This window comes from Microtus oregoni, unplaced genomic scaffold, assembly GCF_018167655.1.
Source record: "Microtus oregoni isolate MIOR12 unplaced genomic scaffold, Mior012 000007F_ref0000211, whole genome shotgun sequence".
Classification (NCBI taxonomy): Eukaryota; Metazoa; Chordata; class Mammalia; order Rodentia; family Cricetidae; genus Microtus; species Microtus oregoni.
Window position 1 is genome coordinate 51596916 of NW_024543066.1, and position 10498 is coordinate 51607413.

Here is a 10498-nt window from a genome sequence, read left to right on the forward strand (position 1 = left end):
GGAACTGCCCTGGTGCTGCAAAACCACAGGCACCTGAGCTTCTGCTTATTCAGGCAGTGGGGTTCCGCTGCAAACTCAGTCAAGGCAGGCAGGGAGGGGTTAACGTGCTCCGGCCCGAGTAAGTCTGGCGGGCAGAGCGCAGCGTGGCCCGCAGGCTATGGTGTACGGGGCTGAGTAGCCGATCTGCCTATGAATGTGCAGCAGGACAGGAGTTGGGGAAGGGAAAGCCAGCCAGGAGCGAGCTGTGAAAGCTAGTGGGCTATGCTTGCTCAAGCCCAGTCGTGCTTCCTGAGCTCTGTTAGCTGACTTGCTCTCAAAGGCTGGGAAAGATTGAGCTTGCGCCCCCAGGCCGCGCAAAGGCGGGGGCAAAGAGCCCCACGTTAGAGCGCCAAATGTAGTGGCGTAAATAAAGGCAGACAGAAATTATAAGAATATATTCAGCTTTAATTAGGGAAAGACTCACAGAACCTGTGGTTTCAGCGGAGAACAGGAAAGCAGGAAGGGGTGGGAGAGAGCACACCAGCAATATTTATTAGTAAAAAATATCCTCAGGCAACCCCACCCTACAATCAAGGTGATTGACTGGGGCTACCCCTACATTTAAATTAAGACTTTATCATTCTATTTATCACTGAAACTCAGAAGTCAAACGCAGGGCTAAGAGCTTGCTGGCTCAAAGAGGCTGAGTAGCAGTTGACCTTGCTTTCTGATCAGAGACAATGAAGAGAGCTCAAACTCTAGTCCCTGCTTTTTCCTTCCTGTGCCTCTTCTCTATCCAAATTGCTGGCTTCTCTATGGCCAATTTGGGTCAGCTAGTCACTGGCTCCTCCCCCTTATGCAAAATATAACTTTATTGGGCAGTCTCGGGAGCATCACAGTTTTATCAAAATTTCCAACAACAGTCCCCTCAATTTTCCCTGCCTTTCTATCCCACCTCACAATTTTTTAGAGAATGGATGTCATTCCTAAAAGGAGAAAAATTCATGCACTGTGATCCTGTGGAAAACTTGTGTCTTCTATATCTGCTGCTAATCTACCACCGCCTGAAGTCTCTGAATTGATGGCATCTTGTATATGACAATGATTTGACTGATAACTGGAAGCTCCTCTGTAGCTGGAATCTGGTCACTAGAAACACCAAGGCAGCATTAGAATGTTGGGACTTGGAGCCCCACCCTCAGTGTCAGGGAGGAGTAAACCTGAAGTGTTAGCAGATCACCAGTGGGCCATGTTTAAAACAGTTATGCTTATATAATTAAAATAACTTAACACCCCCCCAAACAGGATCCATGGAGTTAGAACAAGTATTGTAACTCTGTAACTCTGTTCTTCTACCTTGATAATGAAAGACCCTCTGGACACCCCCCCCTCCCAGAACCCGCAGCTGGCCTGCTCCCATGAGAACATCCTGTTCGCTTAAGACCCTCAGGACCCTCTCAGGACCTGCAGCTAGCCGGCTCTCATGAGAACATCCCGTTTGCTTAGGGAAACAGGATGCCTATAGTCAGCACATGTGCCCAACTTAGAATATCAGTAATTCACAGAAGAGACAACTCCCCCTATGAAAGATCCCAGCTTGGCTGCTGTAACGTCATTTCACAAAGCTTTTGACGAACGACTGTAAGTGCAGAGTAAGGTCAGGGTCCTTGGCTGCAAAACAGGATATTTATATCCATAGATTCGGACAGGACATCAATTAACAGGATGTCTGTTCCCATACATCTGTGCTGGGAAAAGGAAAAAACCCCCTGTGCCCCTGGCCCCATTCCAACTGACCACTAACAATGCATTTGCTTCTGTAATCTGCTTCTGCTGCCCTCTTTCCTATAAAAAGACCTTCCCCCAGTCTGCAGGCGCGCTTGTCTTCCGAAAGACTAAGTCGCCCCAGGTACCTGTGTACTTAAGTACTTAATAAAGCCTCTTGCTATTTGCATCCGAAGAGTGACTCGCTGCTCCTTGGGAGGGTCTCCTCAGCCTGAAAGACTGCCCACCACTGGGGTCTTTCATTTGGAGGTTCCACCGAGATCTGGAGACCCCTGCCCAGGGATCACCGACCCACCACCGGGAGGTAAGCTGGCCAGCGATTGTTTTCCGTGAATGTCTGTGCTTCGGTGTTTCTGTGTTTGCGCCTGCGACCGAATCTGTACTAGTTGGCTGACTAGATCTGTATCGGGGCGGACCCGCGGAGGAGCCGACGGGCTCGTACTCCCGACCGCAGCCCTGGGAGACGTCTCAGAGGCATCTGGGGCCGGATGTGGTGCCTGGCCCATCGGTAACTCTGTGAATCCTTACCGAATAGGATTGTTCGGGGCACCCCCACAGTCCGAAGGGTACGTGATTCTTCTGGGAGACGAGGAATCCGGATCCTCAGAGTCTCCGTCTGAAGTTTTGCTTTCGGCATTATGCCGAAACCGCGCCAGCGCATCTGTATTGTCTGTGTATTTTTGTGCTTAATATGTTCTTTGTTTTGTATATCTGTTTGTACTCGAGTCTAAATCTGGTACCATGGGGCAGTAAATAACCATCTCTTTGACCCTAACTCTATGAAAATCCAAAAGAAATGCAGACAGTCTGCCCTTCCTTTACTTCTCTAGGCTCTGCTGCTGAACTGCCCTGCTTGCTGTTGCGAGGGGGGAGGGAACAGGACTGTGATCTCCTGAGGCACAGCCTGGAGCCAGGCCTAGGCGGGGCAACTGGCTCCAGCTCTGAGCAAACCTCTCAGCAGGACGCAGGGCGGGGCATGGCAGCAACCCTGGCCCGAGTCAGAGAAGGGGGCAGCCGTGGCCCCCCTGAAATCCCTGTGCTGAAAATGACGTCCTCCCTTGCTGACCTGAAGTCCACCAGTACCGCACGGGAGGACTGGGGGAGGAGGGCTGCCTTAGACAGTCCAGGGTGTTCCCTCCCCCTACAGCCAATGCAAAGGCCTTCCCAGCTGCTACTGGCAGTGTGAGGGCTAAGAGGAACTGAGTGGACCAATCCTGACCTCACAAGTTCCCTGGAGGGAATGCCTCCTGGGGCCTCTGGAATCCCATTCAGAGAAAAGCTGCTAGATTGCTGTGAGTATAGAGATGGGATGTGGGAAGCTTGTGCTATACAACTAGGAGCTCACTGTGGACAGAGCTGAGGCTGAAGCCAGGTCCTGGGAGGATCCCCAATGGGGTTCCCTGTGGAGAAGGCTTGTTTTCCTTAGAAAATAAGGTGCTAGAGACTGAATGGCAGCCCCCATCTGCAAATGACATGTAAAACCTTGTACTAAAGATCTGTGGCCCTTGCCCAGGGGAAATAGCTGGTGCTAGCGCCAGGGTCACAGAACTAAGCCTGGGAACCTGCAGTAGGCTATTTCTCTGGGGTCGGATACCCTATTAAAAAGCAAAGGTCCCCTAAAGAACCTGGACCTTTCCATTTTGGCAGTAGGGCAAGAGATTGCAAGTAAATTTCCCTGTGGCTGTTGATAAATGATAAGTGTGGATTCAGGAGTAGTAGCTAATGGAATAAGCTGACATTAAAAGGGCCTGCCAGCCCTAATAACATCTGTCTTCTGGGGATGCTCTATACCAGTCATCATGTGCTGCATCCAGGTAAAAGCCTCTTGCTATTTGCATCCGAAGAGTGACTCGCTGCTCCTTGGGAGGGTCTCCTCAGCCTGAAAGACTGCCCACCACTGGGGTCTTTCAATAATATTCATTTTTCAACTATATTCTTTGTGATGAGTTTTAAAATAATCCAGTAAATGTGTTTTCTTAAATGCCATGGAGAACTTTTGCAAATTACTCAAAATCAAGAAAATAATTTGAGAATTTTGATATATCTGAGTGTTCAGAAGCACAAATTAAGAAACCAATGGCCTCTGTTTGATATCTAAAGTAGGCTAGCAGAAGTTAGGAACTGAATCCTCAAGTTCTGAGATCTGATGCTATTTCCAGACAGTGTCAGAACTAGGACAGATTAGAGGCTATTCGATTGGCTTCCACTGCTATGAAAGTGATAGGTAAAAGAATAGAGGGCATCCCAGGGTAGAAGAGGACACACCGAAGGTTCACCTGTGACATGCAGCAGTGTAGGGAACCAGCAGCATGTGAGCCAGCTATGAGAATGTGGGTAAAATGGATACTATGGAAAACGACTCCTCAGAGGTCACCAAGCCCACATCTGTTCAGATTTTGGAGCTGCAACAAAGTCTAGGGCTGGCTCACCTCCAAGTTTGTTATCATCCTTCAGTAAACAGTTTTCTTTCCTATACAATTCTGTACAATTCACTATGAAAAGGCACAAGAACCTGGAAATTCCAGCAGCTGTCTTCCAGACACAGATCAATGCCTGCAACAGGGATAAATGTCACACCTTTTAGGATCTTATAAAACTTTTGGTGTGTGTGTGGGGGGGGATTCATACGACAGAAAAAGGTTGGGATGGAAGAATCTACCTGCAAGTCAGTTCCCCAACAGTCTCAAAGTGGTAGATACAACCCAAAGAGGTATATTAGTCCTCTAATCAGAAATGTCCCAGAGTCTAACAGCCCACAGGTATTATCAGGGAGGCCAGAGTTCCTGCACAGAGCTTCCCCATCTACCTGAGGCTAGTGTCACTAACCCATCACCTACAGTGCCCACTGGAGTGTTCCAGGATTTCACAAGAATTATCCTAGTATTAATCCCAATTAGGCATCAGAATAGTGACATCTAGTGGTATTAACTAAGGAAAAGCTCCTGCTGTCTTGAAAAGTACAATAGAGCCAATAGTTTATTCATATTGAAACCAAACACGTGAGTGTGTGCAAAGCCAAAACAATCTAAACAGCTAAGAAATAAGTATGGAGAAAGATATATTAGTTGACCACTCAAGGAGACCATGCTGGTTATTTCTAAAGCATCCCCTTCTAGAACAAAAGAATTATAGGGATAATTCCTTTGGATGTAGAATAATATCCAAAGAATTTCTTAAGATAACTCACATTGGAGACTGTTTTAGAGGCAGGGACACTGCTGAATATTGCTAGTTAAGAAGCTCATTGTCAGGTGTTCGTCATTAAAGAACAGTTCAAAGAGTGGGGATATTAGACATGATGTTAGACATGTTTAGATTGTCATCATGAAGATAACAAACAGGGGTGCCTCTTGGCATGCTCAGTTTGTATCAGTTTTGGAGGGGAAAAAGACTTTTTAATGTACATTAACATATACTTTCGCCTCAATTAGATTTTGAAAATCTTTGCAAGCGTTCATTAATTTTAATGTGTGAGAAGTCAATGGGGACAAAAACCAATTTGTAACATATTCAGTATACCCCACCCTTTTATAGGGAATTTGTTGTTTTATTGTGAGATACAATCATTAAGTTAATTAATTAAAAATTTTAAAACCACCCAAGGATAGTGCCAATGGGACTGATGGAGTATATTTGAGGATAACTTTGGCTTGAGGACACTACAGGACTTCTCAGAGGCTCATAAGTTTAATATTTTCAATGTCTTGAGTAGCAACAGAACATCAAAAGCAGTATTTAGAATTTTAAGATTAAAAATATGTCCATGTATGTGTGAAAAACATGTATGTGTGTGGTGTGGTGTGTGTGCACACACATTCAAGTCAGGAGCCCATGGAGAACAGAAGAGGGTATCATCAGATCTCCAGGGGGTTGTAAGCCCTAAACTCAGGCCCACTGAAGGAGCAGCCAGCACTCTCAACTACTCAACCACTTCTTCAGCCCCAGTAAGTACTTTTAAACAGTGGTACTTTTATTGTTGAGTTAACTAAATTTCCTAGACATTTTCAAATACTTTTATAAAAGTAACACATCATAATTTGAGTCTTTTGGCTGATTGTCTAACACCTTTCTATGTACTTAATTACAAAGCAAGTTAATTCCATTTATGTATGCAGTAACTTAAGTTTTTCTTAGTAAAAGTTATAAATTTTTTGCTTTCAAACAGTAAAATGCTCTATCTCATCTAAAATCACAGTTCTATGGACACATAGCACTTAACTGTTTAGTAGTCTGGTTTATCTAATTACAGGGATAGACACCATCCCATGATTTAGAGTCCTCCACATGCAGAGCAATGTGAATGCGTGTTTGAAGAGTACTGTACTGCTGCCAACTGCTAGACCCGCTCCCACGCTCACTCCGTTTCCTGCCAGCCCTGGACCATTCTGGCTCTGTATGGAGGGTGTTTCCCAGTGTACTTGGGCTTTTAGTGTTTAGAGCAGTTGGAGAGCTGGTTGCTGTGCGTATCATAGTTACTTTACAAACAGAGATGAGGCTTATGATCTTATTGGGGTTGGTTATTTGTGCTATTACACTTAAATAAATCGTTAAGAAAAAACTGAGAATCAGAATTAAAGAAAAAAATACTTGTTACCAATTATTCACACAAGATAAACAGACTGAAACCATAAGATGTTAGATAAGAAGCCACTACCTTCAAGACAGGTTAACAACTTGGGGGTGTTCATTTAGAATATAGTTGGAGTATTATCATAATTGGAAAATTTTTAGAGAATCATGTGCAAAATGTACATGAGAACTCAAATACTCTCAAAACTCAAATATTTCACTCAAAAACTTCTCACATATTTATTGCACACAGTAGTATTGGAATTCTTGACCATTGTGTTAAGGATTCCAACATGCCACATATTCTTGAATATATTGCAGTTATTAAAAATCTTCACCTGTGTGGGCTATGAGTCTCGGCCCCAGTGCACTGGTTCCTGTCTCATCGATTAAAGCCTCATGTGATTGCAGCAAGGACGGTCTCTGATAGCGCCTCTTCAGGACCTTGGAATAACTGACCCGCCCGTCGGGATACAGACAAGCATTTGGGGGTGGTAGTCCAATGAGAAGACTGGGGAACAGATTTCAAAAAGAGTGTTTGGGGCAGATGACACAGGATGCAGGCGGCGGGGACCGGCGAGGCAGCAGACGCAGGCGGCAGGGACCAGCACGCAACACCGAGAGCAGATCGCCCCACTACAATTAAATCAAAGAGGTAGGCCTTTGGTTGGCGAGGTCCCTGGCAAAGGAGGAGCCAGGCCCTGTTCCTGAAGATATGCGAGGGCATTTTGTAAGAGGAACCCCTGGCCAGCAGGGAAACCTGATCCGGGTTTAAAAGACCCATTAGACAGCATCGATAGGAGGAGATGAGCAGGCGCCAAGGCAAGAATTCACCCAATAATCTGAAAAACAACGTGAAAACACCAGAACCCAATGATCTTACAACAGAAGGACTTGAACACCCTAACACAGAAGAAGTGGAAAAAATTGACTTTTTGAAAGCAATAGAGTCCCTTAAACAACATGTGAAAAATGCCCTTATAAAAATGGATGAGAAGTATAACAAAAAGTTTGAAGAAATGAGTAAATACGTACATGATACCCTGGGAAACCAAGAAAAAATGATCAAACAGGTAATGGAAACAGTTCAAGAATTGAAAACTGAAATGGAAGCAAGGAAGAAAACACAAACTCAGGACCAGCTGGATATGGAAAATCTAGGTCAACGAGCAGAACCTACAGAAACAAGCATAATCAATAGAATACAAGAAATAGAAGAAAGAATCTCAGATTCTGAGGACACCATAGAGAAAATAAACGCACTGATCAAAGAAAACAGCAAAGCCAACAAATTCTCATCACAAAACATTCAGGAAATATGGGACACAATAAAAAAACAAACCTAAGAATAATAGGAATAGAAGAAGGAGAAAAGTCACAGCTCAAAGGCCCAGAAAATATTTTTAACAAAATTATGGAAGAAAATTTTCCCACCATAAAGAGAGATATTCCTTTGAATATTAAAGAAGCATACAGAACACCAAACAGACTGGATCAAAGAAAAACATCTCCTCGCCATATAATAATCAAAACATAAAATATACAGGTTAAAGATAGAATATTAAGAGCTGCAAAGGAAAAAGACCAAGGAACTTATAAAGGTAAACCTATCAGACTTACACCTGACTTCTCTATGGAAACCATGAAAGCCAGAAGGTCCTGGATAGAAGTACTGCAGAAGCAAAGAGACCATGGATGTAAACCCAAACTACTATACCCAGCCAAGCTATTGTTCACTATCAATGGAGAAAACAAGACATTCCAGGATAAGAACAAATTTAAACAATATGTAGCCACAAATCCAGCCCTACAAAAAGTAATAGAAGGAAAATCGCAACCCAAGAAATCCAACATTGCCAACACTGCCTACAATAACTGAGGCATCTAGCGACCCTTCACAAGCACAACTCAAAGAAGGGAGACACACAAACTCTACTACCAAAAACAATAACAATAACCAGAGTCAACAACCACTGGTCATTAATATCATTTAATATCAATGGACTCAATTCACCTATAAAAAGGCACAGGCTAAGAGATTAGATACGAAAACAGGATCCAACATTCTGCTGTTTGCAAGAAACACATCTCAACCACAAAGACAGGCATCTACTCAGAGTAAAGGGTTGGGAAAAGGTCTTTCAAGCAAATGGACCTAAGAAACAAGTGGGTGTGGCCATACTAATTTCTAACAAAACTGACTTCAATCTAAAATCAATCAGAAGAGATCGAGATGGACATTTTATACTCATAACAGGAGCAATTCATCAGGAGGATGTCTCAATCCTGAATATCTACGCCTCTAATATAAAAGCACCCACTTATGTAAAAGAAATATTACTAAAACTCAAGACAGACATCAAACCACACACACTAGTAGTAGGAAAATTCAACACACCTCTCTCAGCAATGGACAGGTCAATCAGACAGAAACCTAATAGAGAATTAAGAGAATTATTGGAGGTAATGAAGCAAATGGACTTAACAGACATGTATAGATCATTCCATCCAAATAGGAAAGAATATACCTTCTTCTCTGCAGCTCATGGAACCTTATCAAAAATTGACCACATACTCGGTAACAAAGGAAACCTCCACAGATACAAAAAAAATATTAGTGACCACCTGTGTCTTATCAGATCACCATGGATTAAAGTTAAAAGGCAACAACAATGCTACCCTCAGAAAGCCAACAAACTCATGGAAACTGAACAGTCAACTACTGAACCACACCTGGGTCAAGGAAGAAATCAAGAAAGAAATTAAAGTCTTCCTTGAATTTAATCAAAATAAAGAGACAACATACTCAAACCTATGGGACACTATGAAAGCAATCCTAAGAGGAAAGTTCATAGCACTAAGTCACAACTTAAAAAAAAATGGAGAAAGCATACATTGGGGACTTAACAGCACACCTGAAAGCTTTAGAAAAAAAAGAAGCAGACGTGCCCAGGAGGAGTAGGAGACTGGAAATAATCAAACTGAGGGCGGAAATCAACAAAATAGAAACACAGAAAACAATCCAAAGAATCAATGAAACAAAAAGCTGGTTCTTGGAGAAAGTCAACAAGGTCGACAAACCCCTATCCAAACTAATCAAATGACAGAGAGAGAACATGCAAATAAATAAGATCAGAAATGAAAAGGGGGACATAACCACAGACACAGAGGAAAGTCAGAGAATCATTAGATCTTACTACAAAAGCCTGTATGCCACAAAACTGGAAAATGCAAAAAAAAATGGACATTTTTTAGATAAGTACCATATACCAAAGTTAAACCAAGACCAGGTGAATGATCTAAATAGACCTGTTTGTCGCGAAGAACTAGAAACTGTTATCAAAAATCTTCCTTCTAACACACGGCACGTGCATACCACAGCACGAGCCAATGATGGGAAGCGTATCTTATGATCAAAACAGGTGGTGCGAACATAATCCGCGGTGAGCAGCTGAGCTCACTCGGAACATCTGGGTGCCCACTTTCCAGCTTCCGGCAAAAGGCTCTCACAAGTATCTCGTGAATTGGAGATCAACCCTATCTTGTATGTCATAAATAATTCATAGATGGATACAGTCATAGTTTAGGGTTTCATTCTCACTAAGTCTCCCCTCTCAAAGAGATTATCATCTAGTCGGAAGGAATTTAACAGTAACGTGTTTTTACTGTTGCTTGTTTTCCCAGTGTTCATCGTGTCTGACACATGAAAGGTTCTAATAACGTTAGTTAAGCAAACAAGTCAACGGAGTGACTTATGCCGAAGTCACAAAGCATATTTATATGCTTTCCAACTCTGTAAAAATGTTCATTATTAATTTGCTGAGTGGGGTAAAAAGGCCTTCAATGAGTTAGCACGGCAATCTAAATTTTCAGAAAGAGGCTGGGGAATAAATAGGGGTTTTTTTTTCCATTAATTTCTACTCTCCCTTCTGAATAATTCATTTTAGTACATAGTTCGAATTTAGTTAAGATAAAAGGACAATGTTTGATGAGATGGCTCAGCAGATAAAGGAACCTGCCAACAGCCTGACAGCCTGAGTTTGATTCCCAGGACCTTCATGGTTAGGTAGAAGAAAAGAGTCAATACTTACAAGTTGTCCTTTGCCTGTCACATGAAACTGTAGCACGTGCACATGCAGGCGCATGCATGCGCGCACACACACAC